The sequence below is a fragment of the Chelonoidis abingdonii genome, chromosome 1 (assembly GCF_003597395.2).
Source record: "Chelonoidis abingdonii isolate Lonesome George chromosome 1, CheloAbing_2.0, whole genome shotgun sequence".
NCBI classification, from domain to species: Eukaryota; Metazoa; Chordata; order Testudines; family Testudinidae; genus Chelonoidis; species Chelonoidis abingdonii.
Window position 1 is genome coordinate 190878863 of NC_133769.1, and position 4960 is coordinate 190883822.

The 4960-nt window shown below is 39.1% G+C and overlaps 1 pseudogene; it reads right to left on the bottom strand.

Annotated features, from left to right (window-relative positions):
- Positions 1-791: 791 nt before the first annotated feature.
- On the bottom strand, positions 792-954 carry LOC142046157 (U4 spliceosomal RNA; annotated as a pseudogene).
- Positions 955-4960: the final 4006 nt, after the last annotated feature.

Below are 4960 nucleotides of genomic sequence, written 5' to 3' on the forward strand. Positions count from 1 at the left end.
ATTCCGCTGGGATTTCAGCTTTCACCTGCATTGTTTGCAAGCTACACATTTGCAGTGTTCTAGTGCATGAATCCCTAAAAATAAAATTTACAAGAAATGCCTACAAGCAAGCAGGAAACTGAGGAACTAGGCAGCACAGAGGATTGGTAATTTTTCAGTCTTTAGTTTGATTGTCAGTTTGAATTCAGCCCAAATTAATGATGACCGTATGTTATTACTGACAGACAGCTGCTTTGGGGCTTATGTGAAACGAGTTGAGCGTTCTTGTTTCATTTCCTAGTGACCAAATGTCTTCGTTACAAGGATACTATGGTCTCCTAGCATAGCGGATCTTTCAATTTTGTCCTCACTTTGTAATTATATCTCAGTGAGAATCCCAAGCATGCAGAGTGGAAGGCTGTACAACTTTTGGTCATGGAATATCAAGAGTCAGGGACTGATGGAAGGCAGGAGGGGGAAGGCTTCTAGAGCAGGTCATTTTATGTGCTGGATAGTCCTATGTGCTTGTTGGGATTTTCATAGCTCCTCAAGTTGTGGAGATGTGGTAGTGGAATGTCTTACATTCTTGTGTAATTAATCTAGCCAAAACAAAAGCTCTGTAATTTCAGGAGCAAGGGTCATATCCACTGATCTGTCAATGAGTTTTCCAACTGAAGAGTGGAACAGGAATGTGGTGTTCAATAAGCATGTAGCTAGGACACCCACCTATCTCAAAGGCCTGAGATGTCAACCAAGGAATGTGGCTATGCTCTTGAATAGCTTCACTTTTGAAATGTTGTTTCTGTGAAATGAGTCATATGGCTAATGATTCAGGACTTGCGCAGAGATTACCTGATGACTGCCTGATTAGGAGTGCTCCTTAGCCAATTACATGATGGAATAAGTTTTCAACGAGCAATAATCGCACCTCGGATTAACCTCATTAGCTACGATATACTACTACTACAAACAGCCAGAAGCCAGTCAAAAAGGAGAATTGGCTAATGTCAATTTGTTGTTTTCCTCATTTATTTCCTCGCTATCATAATAAGTATTTGAAACAGAAACCCCTCTTAAAATAGGACAAATACTGCAATAGGAAATCTCATTTAGAATCACAGTTAATTTGTTTTTAATGTCTGCACAGATACAGTTCTTAGGCAAAAATAGATTCTGAATCAAGGGGAGCAAAGACATGCTGTTGAACTCAACAGGATATTGATTTTGTGGGGGGAGTCTCATTTGATCAAGTAGAACAGAACAACAAAGCAATCCAAATCCAATGGATTCATCTGCTCAGGCATCATCGGGATGTAGTTGAGAATGAAAACTGTTGCTTCATTATGAATGTGATGAGTGCTGAATGCTGGCCCTGTATGGGGATCAATGCTTTTCTGATTCTGAAGCTGTCTCGGGAGCACTATGAAAAACATCCACTTCTGCAGACTGGGAAATCCATCACGCTCCAGGAGGGTCTCTAGGAGGCTGTTTATGAAAGGCAGGGATTTATAGATGGGGGAAAGAAAATGTTAATGGACTTCTTAAAAATGCCTATTATTGTTATTTATTATGGCATCACCTAGGCATCCCAGTCATGGATCATCTTCCCGCTGTGCAAAAGTGCTGTACACCCACCTACACACCCACACATATTTACCTATCCATGACTTAAAGCTTCCTCTGAAACCTGAAAATATTTCTCCCCTCACCAGTCTTGTCCTCAGTTTGTAATTATGACTCGTATCATTTCTTTAAATGTAAGTGGTATTGGCTTGGTTCTTTTCTAGCTTCACTTATATGAAGCCAAATCATGCCATAAAGTTTGCCTATTTAATATTTTTTCAATTTAAAAAGTATCTGTTGATTCTAAAACCAAATATACAGAGACATTTACACAGGATTGCCAGATCTCGCAATTGTATCATGATTCTTGCCATATTTGATTGCTTTTCTTAAGGCCCTAGGTGCTGGACTCGAGTGTATGTGAAAAAAGGCAACTTTCATTTCTTAAAAACAAACAAACAAAAAGTCAACTTTTAGCCTTCATGAGGTAAGGCAACGAAAAAGAATTCCAAAAGTATTATTTTTTTAACAAAAACTTCTTGATTTTTAAGGCAATCTCATGATTTTAGGGGGCCTGACTCATGATCTTTTAGTACTTGAAGTTTGCAATACTGTTTACATATATGTGTTATATGAGGAAAGGAAGTATTGTCTAGTCCATTGCAGGGAAGTAGGAGCCAGGAATCCTGAGTTCTGTTCCTGGATGCGCTACTGACTGTCTCACCACATAATCTTGCGCTAGTCACTGAGATTAGACTGAAGTTAATGGGCCGTGAGTCAGGGCTTTAGCTGTGCAAAGCAAACACAACTCCATGTTAAATTCCATTTTTTTGGGCTCTCTCTGTTTTGGAAGATTGGGAAGAGACTCAGGGAGTCTCAAGAAGAGAAGATGAGTTGTTCCTATCTCTTTTTGATGATGGGCACCGAATATAAAGTTAGTGGAATAGAACCATATAATTTTCCTCTTTGAGGACACAGTCTGGCTAAGCACTTAGACCCGTGATTAACCTTAACATTTACTAATTAACATTGCAATTACCATTATTTATATTGTGGTAGTGCCTCTGGAGCCCCAGCTGAGACTGGGGTCCTCTTGTGCTACATTCTGTACTTACAGAATAAGAAAAAGTCCCTTCTCTATAGAATTTATTGTCTAAATAGACAAACAGACAAATGATCAGAGAAAGGGCACACCTACTATTATCCCTATTTTACGGTTGGGGAACGGAGGTACAGACAGATGAAGTGATTTGCCCAAGGTTGCACAGAGGAGACTGTGGCAGAACCAGGAGCTGAACCCGGATTGCCCAAATCTCAGTCCAGTGCACAAGGGCATCTTTCCTTCCTGATGTGGTATGCACTGTATACAGAAAAAGAGAAGAGGTATACTAATAAATGGAGGCATCAGTTGTGCCAATGAACTGAATTATTTAACTGAGTTGAGAGAGGAAGGAAGTTGAAGCCCCGTGAAGCGGAGGGAAGGATTATGGAACTGTATCAACATTTTTAACCTATGAACTTTTTTTTCATACACTGGGTGCATGACTGCCAGAACTCTGCACTGAGAGGTGTTTATAAAATTCTTTGGTTTAGTTCTATGGGGAGAGTCTATAAAAATGGTATGAATCTCTTTTTGTTTGATTTAATCTGGGTTGTTGGAAAAACAGTTATATCCATCCATTTCTGGAGATAAAAGTGTATATAGTGGAAAATAATGTACTGTGCCGCTTGAAAACAATTCACAGCAGCAGATATTTCCAGTGCAGATCAGATGGTGAATTTCTGATCTGAAATTTGGATTAGAAGCATATACTTCATATAATATAGCAGACAGCTCAAACTGAAGCTAATTCGCTATTTGAATATTTGTATTTAGAATCTTGTGTTCTTTCAAGAATTGCCACTTGATGGTTACTTCACACACTAATTCAGATTAATTTGGACAGTATTTGTGGCTAGGCAACAGATTGTATGTTTTATAACTAAGCAACTGAAAATCAATAGCTAGCTTTTCAGAGGAGTTAGTATTTGAAGTGGGAAGTAGTCCAATTTGTGGTTTGGATTTATGGTAGTTTTGTATGCTTTTAAACACTTCTGTGATTTGGAAGTTACTGCATTGAATGTCCATGGCAGTTTACATAGTCTTGTATCAGATGGTGTAAAGAAAATCAGAGTTACTAGTATGTCTCTGGCCATTTGTCATAGCTTCCTACTCAGATTTGAACCTTAGCGTTCATAACCTGAGAAGCTAGCATGAACCCTCTAAGCTTAATTACCAGCTTAGATCTGATATCGCTGCCACCAGCCAATTTCCAGTGTTTGGCTCACTCTGGTCTCCCCAAAACCTTCCCTGGGGAACCCCCCAAGACTCAGATGCCCTGAGTTTACAACAAAGGGAAATAAACCATTCCCCCCACCTCTCTCCCACCCAGAATTTCCTCTCTGGGCTAACCTGAGAGTTACTGATGCAACCTCTTTACATCACAATACCAAGAAGCATGTCTCCTCTCTTCCACAAAGAGACAAACCCAAAGACAAGGAAACAGAAAAGATTCTATCTCTCTTCCCCCTTAGCTTCTTCCCGCCCTGGGACACTAGGAGAGTTAAACACAGAGAGCAGTCTTTCCCCTCCCCCCTGTCTTTCCTTTCTCCCACCAATTTCCTGGTGGGTCAACTAGAAAAAAAAAATCAACAGGTCTTAAAAAGCAAAACTTTTAATAAAAAAAGAAAGAAAGAATAGAATAACAGTTCTCGGTAATCTAGATGGTAAGATACAGGGTTTTCAACTTATAGAAAATGAATAAACAATAGAAAAGGGATAAACAGCCTTACCCAAAAACAATACAATTTAAAGTACTTATAGCCAAATACACATAAAGACTCCACCAGCCAGATACACAGATGCAAATACAGCAAAACAATTTAAAAGACTATACTTTTGCTAACTTTGTACTTACAACTGGGAAACAGAAGATTAGAAGGACTGGAAATAGACCCTCTCATAGCTGAGAGAGCACAGAACAGACAAAGACCCAAGACCAAAAAAACCCCACAAATTCCCTCCCTTAAGCTTTGAAAAATCCGTTTTCCTGATTGGTCCTCTTGTCAGGTGTTTGGTTCCCTTTGTTAACCCTTTACAGGTAAAAGAAACATTAACCCTTAGCTATCTGTTTATGACACCATTGTACAGTTACATTGACTGTCTCACTGTGAGTTATCTATGTTTTACCTGTATTGGAAGAGGAATTTTTTTACCGTAATACTGGCAGTGCAGATTGCTAAATAAATCTGTTTCTACTTGGAAAGCATATAGCGGTGTTAGTGTGGCTGGGGCTTAGAAACACTATATATCCATATATGAATGATATATTAGTTTTACCTAACACATTTTAGAACATGCCTAGGGCCCTACCAAATT